Genomic DNA, 16654 nt, shown 5'->3' on the forward strand with positions numbered 1-16654 from the left:
TACCTTATTCCAAAATATGACATAAGTTCAACAGGCAACTTTCAAATCCTAATGTGGCACTTATCCAAACCAACAACTGTCACATTCGTAGCATTCATTCCAACCATTAGCAAAAGTCACATTCATAGGCAATAATAAATTAAGAATAGTCCCGATTATCAAACATGATGAGGTTTCATCATTTAAAAAAAAGAAAATTCCTAGAGATGCATTGTTGGCGAATGCTAGACTCACATTGCTAGCAGTTTTAAAAGATGAAAATAAAGGGTTATGCCATGTTACTTTTGAGGGAGATGCACAATTTGATGCCATAATGCAGAACCTTATGAGAATATTGTTTCATGGTGTGTTCTCTTACATTACGTAGGTCTCACAAATGTGCAGAGGCCTCCAAATATGAGAGGGGATACTCTACAAGACGATTTAGGGTGAGTTTGGTTCAGCTTTTTGTAAAAGTGCATAATGAAAAAGTGGAGTTTTCAAAAAGTGCATAATGAAAAAGTGCATTTTTAAAAAGGTGAGTGTTTGGTAAAAACTGTTAAAAAATATTTTTTGAAAAAGTTAAGTGTTTGGCTAGCACTTATAAAAGTAGATATTTGAGTTATAAATTACCAAAAAGGATAAGATATATATATATATATATAAGTGAATTTTTTTGTTTTAATTATCTCTCTTAATGCAAGTTATGGACACAACATTTTTACAAAAATTTCACAATAAAGTTTATATGACAAGTTGTTAATGGTAGATAAGAAAAATAATAATGTCATTAGTAGGTTCAAATGAAAACCAATAACAAATTACTGTGTAAAATTTATTATGAAAAGTGTTATGTTCACAACATTTTTCGCAATATTTTCACAACAAAATTTATGTGGAAAGTTATTACTAGTTCTAATTTGAACCCACAACTGAAATTATTTTTTTACTAACCAATATTAACTAATAACAATCTGTTAGTTAAAATTTATTGTGAAAATATTACGGTAGCATTTCTCAATTAGGATTTTTTATTTTTTATATTATTTTTCCTTTCTTAATTTCACTTTCAGCCGTACGTTTCATTTCTTTTTCTTTTCTTTTTTTCTTTTTTTTCTCCTCCACACACTGTCCACTATCTCTACCCCCCCCTCTTTTATTTTCCTTTTCTCCCTCATTCTCCCTCATTCAGAACGTTCCAAGAGCTCCATTCTCTCTTTCTTTCTCCAACTCCCTCTCTCTTTTTTTTTTTTACTTGATTCCAAAACTCTCTCTGTGATAAGAAAATTTTCCTTTTCTCCCTCATTCAAGAACATTCCAAGGAGCTCTCATCTTCGTGTTGTTGCTCATCTTCGTCCCTAACCTAGTCCAGATAGGTCAGATGGCTTCTGTCCTTTGTCTTTTTTTTTTTTTTTTTTCTTTTATTGTTATGATTTGATTAATTTTAAAACTATGTTTTTGAGTTTGTATTCTGATAATCTGATTATGCTTGAGTTTAGAGATGTTTGAGAGAAAGATTGTTGTATTTGTTCTGTAGTAGAGCAGCACAGAGAGGACCTTTGTAGCAGCACAGTGGGCAATAACACTGCCTCAACGGTAATATTGTTGAAACGCGTACGGACTTTCTGATTATGGACCTCCTGAGTTCCATTTTGCAAATGCGCGTTTTCTTCACAAACTCAAAATGCAACTTTTTCCAAAAAGTTGCGTTTTATACTTATTACCAAACACTAATTTGGAGCTGGCTTTTTTGAAAACGCAGCTTTTGGGTTATAAACGCTGAAACAAACGGGTACCTAATATGATAACTTCTCTCATATATGAAGGATGGTCTTGTGCAATCAGCATGGTGTATTTCATATATGCTATTTAATATCAAAGAAACGATTTTTTTTTTCCTTGAGTTTTTGGGATTTTTTTTTTGGAAAAAGTTAAAGATACTACATATTTTACTACTTATAATAAATGAATGTGAATAATAGATTTTAAAAACATAATATATGAATATTTGAATTTTTTTTTTTTGATGATTAATAACACATCATTTTATTAAAACAATATAATAAAATTTATGGTATCTTTAGCATTACTCTCTCTCTTTTCTATAAAGAGATATAAATTTGGCTCAGTTGTTATCCTGTTGGGCCAATATCACCTCCTATCCTTTGTTAATCAAAAAAAAAAAAACCTCATTGGCAAAAAGCACATAAACTAGTCCGTTCCAGTATTTTTTTTTTTTTTTCTTTCCTCAATGAAAATGAAAAAAAAATTCTTCTACCTTTTTTTTTTAGTGAAAAAAAAAAACAAAACAACTCATGGTGGTGGGTGGAAGATACAATGGACGAGAAGCCTTTAGTTGTCATGGTCAATGTAATTATCTCAAATAATACACAATTCATAATGAGCAATACTTCAAAATACAAATACAACAATTTTCACAATTTTTTTTTTACAAGAATTGAATTGACAAATTTTTATTGATTATTATCTAATAGACATCACTTTCTTACAACCATTAATAACTTGCCACCTAAGTGATTGTAAATTTTTTTTATAAAATTATTTGTCTACGTAAGCCCTTGGTCATAAGGAAAATTCTATCCTAATAAGTATTATGTTCTTGGAAAATGTTTCGTTGTGATGGGTTGCCCACGCCGTTGACATTATTTGAGGAGACCTAGACTCAACAAAAAGAGATATTATAAGGTTCTCATGGTAGACAAGTGACGTGGTCCACCATTGCATTAAAAGACTCCCAAATGTTTGAAATTGCTGAATTATTATTATTATTATTATTTTTTATAAACAGAAATATATTACTGACTCAACAATTCTAAATAAATGAGAATCTTTTAGTGGAATGGTGGACAAATGACATGGTCCACAAGAGGACTGCATAATTTCTCCAACAAAAGACCAAAACATCAATTGTCATCTTTTAACTTGTATTTATTGCCTTCTTGGAAAAAAATTTCATACTAAATTTAGTCTATATCACCAGTATAATTATGAACTTTGTGTTATTTGAGATAACTTACACCACAACAATTGAACAAAGCGCCAATTATTTTATAAATCATATCTAGTGCCTTTTTGGAAGCTCTTTCATAGTGAATACTAGTCTATATCACTAGCATTATGAATTTTGAATTATTTGAGATAGCTTGGGTCATGACAGTTGAAGAAAGCAACAATTGTCCTTTATTAACTTATATTTATTGCTTTCTTGGAAAGTCTTTCAACACACACACAATGTAAGTCTATCATTATCTTTGATCACAATACAAGTGAAAAAATTGTGCGATCTAAATGGTGTATGTATTTCTTACGCTGCTATCTGATATCTATCACATTTATGATTTTTTCCTTGGGTTTTTAGGATTTCTTTTTTCTTTGGAAAATATAAAAAATATTACGCATTTTACTACGTAAACTTTTATAAATTAATGTGGTAATAAGTGTGATTGATGGATTTTATAATTTTAATTAATGAGTGTTTGAATTTAGAATAACTCCGTTTAGCAAATATGATGAGGCTTCATCATTTAAAAATTTCTTAGAGATGCCTTGTGGGAAGAAACTAAAGCCATATTTGCTAGCAATTTTTTTAAATTCTGAAAATCCAGGGTATTTTCCTATTGTGATGACCTCTATTTATTTATTCAAATATCATTTATATATCATTATTAAATTTTATATTGTAACTTTGCTTTTAATTTCATTTTCTTGCTTTTTGATATACAAAATTACTAATTATATTTTTAAATTTAAGTTTTCTAACATCTACCTTTAACTTATTTTTTAAATGATTTTTAATTTACCTTAAAGAAAGTGATACACAATGAAAGAAAATTGAAATCTAATTTCCAAATTTGATTTTGGTATTGAGAGATATCATTTGGTGTGTGGTCATGTGAAAGATTGGATGACACAATCCATTGTGTGGAAGAGAGGCATAAAAAAATTGAAATCTCACATCGTTATAAGAAATTAACTTTATTGATAATTTGATGCATTCATATAATTTTATTTTTGTTAAAAATTTTAGGATTTCAAATTGTGGGGCCCAAAAGATTTACGGGCCGGGCCCATCTACCTGGGGAAAATCCAAAGGCCCAAGCCGAGGAGGGCTATGGCCCAAACTCGACCAAATAGCCTATGGACATCGCCGAGGACGGCTCAGTCCTCGGCAGACCCAAAGTTCCCCCCCTGAAAGGAGGGCAGAAACGGTATAGGACCGAAACCAGGACAAAAGATCTAAAATATCCAGGGAAAGCTGCTCTCACCGCCATTCAATGCTCTGAACCCGACAGAGCTGCAGTTTTTGACTTTTACAACCACCCCCAACGACTTTGAATATGGACTGATGGGACAAATATCAATTTTGGAAAGATTGACCCTATACGTGGACGAAGGACAATGAACGCAGGCTAATATAAAAGGAAAAAGAAGTAACCTAAAAAAGGGGTTGGGAAAAATGGCCAGAAACCAGAGCCTCCCAACCCACCTCCAGGAGAAAGACTCCAGGGGTGAAGGAAAACCGAAACTTGTATGTACACCACGAAAAGCCCACCGCCTGTCAACCAAGGCCTAGCCTTCCAAACCCACGCTCTACAAATGATATTGTTAGGGGCCTTTTCTCGCGCGAACCCGACACTGTTACGGTCCGCCACGAAACGCGTCCTTACAATTGGCGCCGTCTGTGGGGAGGGCTTGTGTGTTGGTATAGGAAGTGGGTCGGTAGAGTTTCTTCGTTATATCTAACCGTTAGTTATAAAATTCTAGTATAAAGTTCCGTTAGGAACTACGTTTCTTGATTAGGGGCTTGGTTGAGAAGCTAACTCCCTTAAGGCCAAGATCCCCCATAAAGAGCAAACTAGGCACTTTGTAACGTTAACTGTATGGATAAACTCTAGGGGCTTGGCTGAGGAGCTAACTCCCCTAAGGCCAAGATCCCGCACAAAGAGAAAACTAGGTTTTGGACAGAACCAAGGCATTGCATGGTCCTCGGACCCAAGCCTCAGGGGAAACCAACTACCTGGATGTGGAAAACTAGGTTTTGGACAGAACCAAGGCATTGTATGGTCCTCAGACCCAAGCCTCAGGGGAAACCAACTACCTGGATGTAATGAAAACTAGGTTTTGGACAGAACCAAGGCATTGCATGGTCCTCAGACCCAAGCCTCAGGGGAAACCAACTACCTGGATGTGGAAAACTAGGTTTTGGACAGAACCAAGGCATTGTATGGTCCTTGGACCCAAGCCTCAGGGGAAACCAACTACCTGGATGTGGAAAACTAGGTTTTGGACAGAACCAAGGCATTGTATGGTCCTCGGACCCAAGCCTCAGGGGAAACCAACTACCCTAGGTTTTGGACAGAACCAAGGCTAGGGGTACCTGGATGTGGACTAGGTTTTGGACAGACCAAGGCATTGTATGGTCCTCAGACGGACCAGGGGAAACCAACTACCTGGATGTCTGGACAGAACCAAGGCAATGGTCCTCGGACCCAAGCCTCAGGGGACCAACTAATGGAAAACTAGGTTTTGGACAGAACCGAGGCATTGCATAGTCCACCGGACTCAAGCCTCAGGGGAAACCAACTACCTGGATGTGGAAAACTAGGTTTTGGACAGAACCAAGGCATTGTATGGTCCTCAGACCCAAGCCTCAGGGGAAACCAACTACCTGGACGTAATGAAAACTAGGTTTTGGACAGAACCGAGGCATTGCATAGTCCACCGGACTCAAGCCTCAGGGGAAACCAACTACCTGGATGTGGAAAACTAGGTTTTGGACAGAACCAAGGCATTGTATGGTCCTCAGACCCAAGCCTCAGGGGAAACCAACTACCTGGATGTAATGAAAACTAGGTTTTGGACAGAACCAAGGCATTGTATGGTCCTCGGACCCAAGCCTCAGGGGAAACCAACTACCTGGATGTAATGAAAACTAAGTTTTTGGACAGAACCAAGGCATTGCATGGTCCTCGGACCCAAGCCTCAGGGGAAACCAACTACTTGGATGAGGAATCAACTATTTAAAGAAAAAACTATGGCCTGTAAACCTCGAAATCCCTCCGAAGAGAACTCCGCGTTAGCAGATGGGTTAATACCTTGATTGCGCGGACTCCTCGGCCTACCCTCGGACCCCCAGTATCAAAGGGGTTGGTGCGATACGGTGCGATACGGCGCAACATATTACCCCAAAAGCACAACCAAAGTCCCTCGCTACCTAGTTACCCTTTCAGACGAATTATTTAGAGGTTATCGTTCTCGGACATTGGTCTAGCATGCATCATGTAGTGCTCAGCGCTTATCCCGGTTAGTTCCAAGAATTTAACTTATTGGAAGTTACCATTGCTGTACTTGATAATATTTGTGAGTTTAAATTAGTAGGAACCTGTGTTAAAGCATTTTTTCTGCCTGGAATATCCTTAAGGGTAGGCTTGCATTTAATGTTCATGCATAAAGTAGTTGTTATGGAGAAGAAAGATATGTATGGAGAAGTAGACACATATTTTATTAAGACAAAGGAACAGTACAGTGTACAATGAAAAGCTGAAACAAGCTTACACTAAAGCTGACTGCATAAGTAAAGGAAAATACAAGCGAGTGGAGAGAGGGCCGTGGGGACAGCTCAGAGGAGAGGTTGGCTACTGCGCCGAGTTATTGTCTAAGGAAACCATTCCTCCATGCTTTTGCACGCCCGTAACTCAGGCAGCAAAAGAACCTGACCTCAGGCTAACACCATCTACAGAAAAGGTGCAAGGAGCCGGAAGTTGGGAAGCCCCCGCAAAAATCTGCCTGCCACAAAGTAGACAGTGCTGATGGTGGAAATCCCTTTTTCTGACATACCAAAAATCGGGCATGACCAGAACCTGCTTCGGATTTTGACTAAAAAAGGGAAAAAGACCCTCTCCCCTATGACGAAATGGAATGCTCCCTTGAACTTGCACCTCCTTGGCCCGTACCTCCCTACTCTGAGTCTCGGAGAGACATGGCGCCTTTGTGGCGGAGGGAGCTCCTTTTTCCCAAGCCCTGCCTCAAGCATGATGAACTAGGGGAGGAATCTGAAAGAGTTGTGTGTGGATAGAGCAACTTTCTCTCCTATTTATGTTAAAAGATAAGGTGGTGGCATTTAATTCGCGCAGCGTCCCAAGGAACGCTACAGACAAAACGTCTCTGGCTCGACTTCCAACGTCGTCTGCAACCCTGAGGTTAAAGGAGTCTCGAGAAGGTGCACCTCGAACACTGGGACGCCAAAAGGTACCGCGTGATCGAAAGTTATGGAAACACCTCTTAATTTGTGGGGCCCAGTAAATTCGCGGCCCAGGCCCGTTCGGCATATGGGCCCGGGGACAGAACAAAGGCCTTGTATGGTCCTCGGACTCAAGCCTATGGGGAAACCAAGTACGAAAAATTATAAAAAATTACAAGTTTTTGGGCAGAACCAAGGCCTTGTATGGTCCTCGGACTCAAGCCTATGGGGAAGCCAAGCACGAAAAATTACAAAAATTACAAGTTATTGGACAGAACCAAGGCCTTGCATGGTCCTCGGACTCAAGCCTATGGGAAAACCAAATACTTGGATAAGAAAAGGTTTGACTCTCATAAGAAAGGTTACTTGGTAAAAATATCAGGTCACTTCATCCATGGCTTAAACGCCATAAAATGTTAAGGCCAATAAAGGTGTAAGGAGGGGGGTGGAACGCCCCAGCATTTAGTCGTATAAGAGGGCTATTCATTTGGCAGGGGATATGTCCTCGGACGGCTATTTCTCACACGGCATCAAGTCTTCGGTTCTTTCCTCGGCTAGTTCCAAGTGAGTACTATTTTTTACGGGTCGGCCTTATTGTGCCAAGCACTCCTATTAAAGCTATGGCGACATCATTCTATTATCAAATATTTTGGTCTTAGTCGTCATTGGTTTAGATGCTATATTATTGTGCCGAGCAGCGCTTGCAAATTTATGAAAACATAGAGACATAACATGCGAAATAAGGTAGACAACAATTTTTATTAATATAAAAAAAATCATTACAACATACAAAAAGGGGCTCAGACGAGCCTATACAAAATGTAAACTGCCTAAGCAACCATTACATCTGTAGTACAGAAAAGTAAACTGTCAAGTGTCTTTTAAACTCGTCTTCAAAGTTTCTCCAATCTCTGCCTCATTGATGTTCATACTGAGAGAGGGACTCACTTTAAGAAAGAAAATGAATAAAGAAGATGGAGGACATGAGTAAAGAAGGAGGAGAAGAGGAGAGAGAAATGAAGAGACAAAAGGAGGAACAAAAGATAGAAAAGAAACAGCACCAGGGCGGAACTGGTGCTGGGAAGACTATAAGAAGAAGGCGGAGGAGGGCACCAAGGAGCAAAAGAGGGAGAAACAGAAGCACTTAGCCCCTGTCTCAACCCTGACTCCTAACACGCCGGTGCCATATTAGGTACGCTCGTGAGGAGCCGGATGGTAACGATCTTGGGTGTTCTCGACTCAGTCACGTCGAAAGTTTGACGTGACGAGTCCCTGCTTCGGATTTTGACTGAAAGAAGGATGAGGTTGATTTTGAGTCTTCGCCATCCTTGTCCCGATCGAGCCATGATAAGTTTTATCGGAACGTGGCGTTTCTGGGAGGGGTGGGGCTTTTGCATCCCTTGTTGTTATGGTAAAGTATTTTACGATTAGGTGTATAAACCAGCGAGTAAACCGAATCCTAAGGGAGACTAAGTATTCCAGAGTCACAGGGGGAGGAAAAGGAATTTTTGGTAAAAACAATAACCTCCTCCTGTCCTATTTATACAGAGGGCGGAGAGAAGGGCATTTAATAGGTTCAGATCTCCGAAAGAATCAGCGAACCCAAACACACCGGTTCCACTTCTCCACCCCATCAAAATAAACCGTCGAATTAAAGTAATCTCGTGAATAGTGATTATTAAAAGCACGTTTTGGGATACCCAAGCGGTAAGAGCGCATCAAGCGCGAAATCAAAAGGCTACCTCATAGACCGGCGCGTTTCTTGGACAGATGAGAAGCCGCCAGCATCATTAAAAGGCCAAACTGATTGGGCCGTAGGAAGAGGTTTGGCATCACCAAAACCCCCCTTTCCAACCAAGAGGTTGGACAGCCGGGTTTTGAGGGGCTATTGTGGGGCCCAAAAGATTTACGGGCCGGGCCCATCTACCTGGGGAAAATCCAAAGGCCCAAGCCGAGGAGGGCTATGGCCCAAACTCGACCAAATAGCCTATGGACATCGCCGAGGACGGCTCAGTCCTCGGCAGACCCAAAGTTCCCCCCCTGAAAGGAGGGCAGAAACGGTATAGGACCGAAACCAGGACAAAAGATCTAAAATATCCAGGGAAAGCTGCTCTCACCGCCATTCAATGCTCTGAACCCGACAGAGCTGCAGTTTTTGACTTTTACAACCACCCCCAACGACTTTGAATATGGACTGATGGGACAAATATCAATTTTGGAAAGATTGACCCTATACGTGGACGAAGGACAATGAACGCAGGCTAATATAAAAGGAAAAAGAAGTAACCTAAAAAAGGGGTTGGGAAAAATGGCCAGAAACCAGAGCCTCCCAACCCACCTCCAGGAGAAAGACTCCAGGGGTGAAGGAAAACCGAAACTTGTATGTACACCACGAAAAGCCCACCGCCTGTCAACCAAGGCCTAGCCTTCCAAACCCACGCTCTACAAATGATATTGTTAGGGGCCTTTTCTCGCGCGAACCCGACACTGTTACGGTCCGCCACGAAACGCGTCCTTACACAAATGAATTGTGCTTTTATTAATCCCACCATTTTAGAGGCCTTCTTGAAGTGACGAAACTCACATTTTTTTAATTATAAAAATAATTATAATTTAAAAATTTTGCGGCCCTAGGCAATGGCTTAAGTGGCCTTTGCCCAAGGGCCAACCCGGCTCATTGCACCAATATTTTTTATTTTTTCACATTGGAGATACATCCTTATTTATTTTTATAATATTCAGAGCATTTTCACCTCTTTGGTGAGAGCACATATCCTTTTAATCTTTTTTCTTTTCAAAATGAAAATGAATAATTTTTTTCCACCTTTTATTTTTTTTTATTGAAAAGCAAATTTCATGGTGGCTGGTGTAAAGATATAATGTATGTCAAAGTCTTCAACTATTGTGGTCTAGGTTCAGAATTCATAATATGATATGGAGTAGCATTTACTATGAAACACTTTCCAAGAAAGCACTGGATATGAATTTATAAAAGTTGTTGGTCTATTGAGACCTGAGTCCTCTTTTTTTTGATAATCAAGACCTGAGTCCTCGGCATTTAGTTGAGTCCAAGTCTTCACAATTGCCCCAAAGTCTTTGGCCTTAATTTTCTTGAGTTTAGGTATTGTCAATTAATGCAAAGCTGGTACCAATAGACTAGTGACTTTGGCCTTAATTTTCTTGAGTTTAGGTATTGTCAATCAATGCAAAGCTGGTACCAATAGACTAGTCATAACTACATTTTCCAAGATAGTACCATTCAAACCAAAGACTTGGTCCTCTTCTTGAGTAGGCATAACTGCACAATTACAGACGAAAGAAAACAAATCACCTGAGTAATATTGCCAATGCTATGGGCTAGTCATCACTGCGTACAAAACATTTTCCGTGAAAGTAATATTGAAATCAAAGTTTCCGGCCTCTTCTCTTCATGAGTGTGCGTCTTTTCAAATAATGCAAAAACTCTAATAAACCATTGAAACCAAAGTTTTTGGCATCTTCTTGAGTTAGGGCATTCTCAAATGATGCAAACTTTAAAATACCAATGAAATTAAAGCACCATTGAAACTTAAGAAGCATGGACACGTGTATGGAAATGACATGACAACACATAATTTTTCATAAAAAATAAGACATGAGTAGCGCAGGACAAGCCTATAAAAAATTATAAAATACAATACATTTTTATTTTTATATTCTATATATTATTAAGCATTTATATTTTATATATTGTTAAATATATATCAAATTAAGCATTTTTATTGATATTTTGTTTGCTTGCAAAGTATCTTTGTATAGATATGTTTTGATTTAGTATATATTTATGAATGTATTGAGATTAGCACTATATTCAAGAAGATAAATTATGATTCTACTTTGAAAGAGTATTCAATTTATTTTGTTTGTGTACCGACTGCGTTCTGTATTTTTTTTTTTTATAAATGACACAGTTGGGAAAGAGTATTGGATACGAAAGTAATGGTACAAGCTAGTATAAACAACTTTTCAAGAAAGTAATGGATACGAAACTTGGAAAGCACCATTGACGCTAATTTTTTTTGGATACGGAGTTGAGCCAAGTCTTCTTCAATATTTTCTCAACAAAAAACACTAGTCTTCTTGAGTAGGACCTGATTGAAAAATTAAATCCGAACGATATAGGAGTAAGTCAATTAAGGTATTTATTTATCAAAAGAAAGTGAATTATCTTTTTGGGGAAACTACTTAAAAAAATCTTAGGATCCGTTTAATACATGTATTTAAACATATGTTTTCAGTTTTTAAACAACATTGCATATATGTTCACGCACTTTTTCACCAACAATTATTTCTAAAATATACAAATAACGTTACTAAAACAATGCTACCTAACAGCCCCTTAGATTTTAAACTTTAAAGTGTTTATTTATTTAAGTTTGTTGTTTAAACTTTGAAGTGCATGTTTCATATAAAATTGTGAGCTTAATTAATATGTCCCGTTTAAAAGTGTGGTTTTCTTTTTTTTTTTTTTTTTTGAACGTACTTTCCCCAATCTTTTCTCCCACCTTTTTCGTTTATATTAATAAAATAGAAAAATATTATCACGGTAGTGGGTGGAAAACTCACCATATGGATGCCAACTCCTAGTTTAGGTCTTCTCAAGTTTTTTTATTTTTGAAAACGGTCTTCTCAAGTATTTTCAAAGAAAGCGTATGAAGAGTGTTTTTTTTTTTTTTTTTTTTCTAACGTATGTTTTCATTTGAAAATTTTTTAAAATCAACAAAACTTAAGAATAGTACTTAGATGTTATTTCTTAGTTTCCTTTCTTAAGATTTAGTCATATGGCTGTAATTAATTAAAAATATAAGTACCGTATCTAAATTTAGGTACAATACTTAAGGAACAACACTTAATCACTGTACCTAAATTTTATTCTTTTAAGATATATATATATATATATAGAGAGAGAGAGAGAGGAGAGAGAGAGAGAGAGAGAGAGAGAGAGAGAGAGAGAGAGAGAGAGATTTTTCCATCAATTAGGAATATTATGTAAAATAGTAAAAGGAAAATTTGAAGCTTTAACCAACACGCTATGCATTATTAGTAGGAATGGCAACGGGTCGAGTTTGGGCCGGATTTTTTCATACCCGGATCCGACCCGCGGGTCTTAGCCCGAAGCCCGAACTCGGCCTGTTTACTAACCGGGTTTTTTTCCCGGGTCCCGCGGGCCCCGTTAAGCCCTGCTAGATTTGGGCCCAATCCGCAACCCAACCAAAAAAAAAAAAAAAATTTTTGAATGGCCATTGCCAATTTCTCTGCGCATTTTTTTCCTTTTAGTACACAAAATATAAATTATGGAGATGAGTAAATAATAAAATTTAGGCGAAAAACACATTTTGGTCCCTACATTTTCAGCCGATTCCTGTTTTAGTCCCTAAATTTTTTTTTTACCGCTTTTAGTCCCTCTCCTGAAAAACGGTTCCATTTTGGTCCCTACCGTTACATCATAAACGGATATTGCTGATGTGGCAAACGGCATGTACTGTTGGCCTGACGTGGCCATTAAAATAATAATAAAAAATGCCACATCAGCATTTAAATTAAAAAAATTAATTTATTAATTTTAACTAAATAAAAAAAATATAAAACAGAATTAAAAACTAAAAATCATATGAATTGAGATCTAAGTGTGTCTTGAACAAGAACACCAAGAACACAAACTCAAATCCAAGAACACAAACCCAGAAATTAAAAAAAAAAAAAAAAAAAAAAAAAAAAAAAAAAAAACCATCAAAGCATTAGTTCAAACCCAGATCTCCGCTGATCTAAACCTACGCACACAGAACAAAAAATTTTCAGCATTTCTAAAAAAAAAAAAATTCAACAAAAAACTAGATACACTATATGCAAACAAACATTGAATATCAGGGACGTCAAAATATAGGAACAAAAAGGTATTTTTGCAAAAAAGTAAAGTAAAACAAAATAAAAAAGCAAGCCACCAAAATAGTCAAAACTAAAAATTTTGTTGCACCGGAATTTCTCAGCACAAAAAAGCTGACCAAGATGGAAAAAGAGCTTGGAATTGTTGGCTATGAAAGCTTCGATCTTTCAAGACGCAACCTTGCAAACAAACTCAAACTGATCGGTGGCTCTTCCTTTCCTCAAACAACGTTGTTGACTCTTTTTTCACAGTGAGACAAACCCACGATGGAAACCTCAGCCCCAAACTTAACTAGCCCAAAGGATCCGAGTAATAATCAGGGATCCGTTAACCCAAACCCGAAACCCAAGGAAATCTATTATAGAGGCGTGAGAAGGCGGCCCTGGGGAAGGTACGCAGCTGAGATCCGCAACCCGGGCAAGAAAAACCGCGTCTGGCTCGGCACCTTTGGCACTACCGAAGAGGCCGCACGTGCCTACGACAATTTTTGTTCTTATTTTTTTTTTTTTTTTTAATTTCTGCGTTTGTGTTCTTGGATTTGAGCTTGTGTGTTGTGACGTGTGCGTAGGTTTGGATCGGCGGAGATCTGGGTTTGAACTAATGCTTTGATGGTTTTTTTTTTTTTTAAATTTCTGGGTTTGTGTTCTTGGATTTGAGTTTGTGTTCTTGGTGTTCTTGTTCAAGGCAAACTTAGATCTCAATTCATATATTTTTAGTTTTTAATTCTGTTTTTAATTTTTTTTATTTAGTTAAAATTAATAAATTAATTTTTTTAATTTAAATGCTGATGTGGCATTTTTTATTATTATTTTAATGGTCACGTCAGGCCAACAGTACATGCCGTTTGCCACATCAGTAATATCTGTTTATGATGTAACGGTAGGGACCAAAATGGAACCGTTTTTCAGGAGAGGGACTAAAAGCGGTAAAAAAAAATTTAGGGACTAAAACGGGAATCAGCTGAAAATGTAGGGACCAAAATGTGTTTTTCGCCTAAAATTTATAGAATATAGTTTTAAACTCATTTTTAAAGGAATCCTCTATGGCCTAATCAGATCTATGATTTTCACTTTCAAAATTACAAACCAAACACAACTTTCAGATCTATGATTTTCATTTTTCCCTTTTAGAAATCATAAACTCAAACACAAACACAAACACAAACATAAACACAAACTCACACGGTTGAGGCAAACTGAACCCAGAAAAAAAAAAAATGGAGAACGAGAGGCCGTGTCACGCTTGTGGCCATGGGCGAGGAAGATGAGATGAGAGGGGTAGAGGACTGTGCGACAGTGTGAGATCGGCGACGGCGAGGATGAAACGGAGTTGAGAGAGTAGAGAGCTTGGGACCGGTGACACTGACAGAGAGCTTGGAACGGCGGCGAAGGCTTGGGACGGCAGCTAGAGTTGGACCGGCGGTGAGAGAGTTGGCTGAGCTCGCACTGTCGGAGTGAGGGTGAGGATTGAGGGAGGGAGGGAGGCGTGGGTTCTGACTTCTGAGTCTTCTGAGTGAGGGAGGGAGAGAGTTGGTGCTGAAGAACAGAAGAAATGAGAGATTAGATTTAGGGTTAGATTATAAGGGTTATATATAGGAGGGGTATTTTTGTAATATACAGTACTGGGTTTTTATCCGGGTCGGGTTTCGGGTCGGGTCTCGGATTTTTTAATAAAATCCGGACCCAACCTGGACCCGCTTCGGGTTTTTTTTAAAAAAACCCATATCCGACTCTATTCTTAATCGGACCGGGTAAAATCCAACCCATTAGGGTTGGACCGGACCGTGTACCCGTGGATCGGGTAAAAATTGCCATCCCTAATTATTAGAGCAATTGTCCACCCCCCCAAAAAAAAAAAAAAAAAAAAAGAAAAAAAAGATAGACAATCAATTGTTTTACTGTGACGTGGACCAGTTTTATAACAGTATATATAAGTAGGATGCTGGTGGCCTATTTTATTTGTAATATTGTGTAATGCTATTTCGCATGGACATCAAGATGGGTATGGGTACGGGTTGCAACAATTCTTGAAAAACAAGAGTACAATATGTTAGGTGTTAGATAATTAATTAATATTTATATTTAGGTATATTTTAAAATATTTTTAGACATAATTTATGTTTATTTTAGGTTTTAAATTAAGTAATAGCAGTTAAAAAAGTACAATAACACCCAATGAAGTACAATTCTCCATAGTAGAGCACTTGAATTGCCTGATTCACTAGTGGAAAACTATCAATCAATCTATCAGTACTCATTTTACGTACAATATTTAAATTTAATAAACAAACAAATTGTACCCAGTCACAACAAATGCCAAACAAAAAAACAAATACTAAACAAAAAACATATAAACTTATAAAACCTAGAAAACCAAAAAAATATAGTCAAAAAGAGGCTCGTACCAAAAGTTATTTTGGTTTGGATAGAGAAATAAAATATTTCGGTATTATTTCTTATTAATTAAGTTTTATCTCTTATTATTATTATTATTATTTTTTTATCTTTTTTTTAATAAAGTGGTATTACCTAAAATAGTACAATTTATGTCACAATTTGTTCATATAACGAGTTTTGAGTAGTAAAAGTATGTTCCCACATAGAACCACCATCATACTTTTATCATTTCTAACTCACAACAAAGACGAATTTTACCACAAATTGTATCATTTTATGTGTCCCTACCGTTATTCTTTTTGCTTTCATTTTTTTTCTTTTTTTTTTTGAGAAACCACCCCTGGAAAAAGGGGGGAAGAAAATTTCATTACTGCAACTCAGAGACATACACAAAGACAATATCAGGGGGGATGTCTTCCATCCAAGCATGAAAAATGGGAAAATTACAGGCTGATCTTGCTAGTCTATGGGCAACTTTGTTCCCTAATCTACGGGTGTGACTAAAGGATAAACCCCTAAAAGCTGAAGCGGAGAAGTTGATATCCTTGATGATGTGCCCGAAGCTTGAAGACTCCCAACCTCCTTTGGATAGCGCATTAATGCATATTTCTGAATCGCCTTCCAAAATAATCTGATCTAGACTAAGTTCTTGCGCAAAACCAATGGCGCTGCGCGCTGCCAACACTTCCACCATCTCTACAGATGTAGGCAGCGGAATAACTTGTGTAAAGGCAGCCATTACAAGACCTTTGTCGTTTCGGATGATGCAACCTATACCAGCTAGGCTTTTCTCCTTAAAAATAGTCCCATCGAAGTTCACCTTCAGCCAACCCGTAGGAGGGGGGAGCCATTTGGCGCTGGGGAGAACAATTTTAGCTACTGGGATATCAGCCGAAGCTCTCTGAAATTCCAGCAGGTTGTCCGAGGCTAAAGGCAGCAGTTTCCATAGAGGGGCTGAACTTTCACCAACTCTAAGTTGATTTCTACGGGTCCAAATCTGTGTCACAGTCATGGCAAACAAATCAACAAGGTCCTTATGAGTAAGGCAAAGCTGAAAGACATCCAAAAAAGAGCTGCAATCTCTGGAAAGCTTCT

Source organism: Quercus lobata, chromosome 4, assembly GCF_001633185.2.
Source record: "Quercus lobata isolate SW786 chromosome 4, ValleyOak3.0 Primary Assembly, whole genome shotgun sequence".
Classification (NCBI taxonomy): Eukaryota; Viridiplantae; Streptophyta; class Magnoliopsida; order Fagales; family Fagaceae; genus Quercus; species Quercus lobata.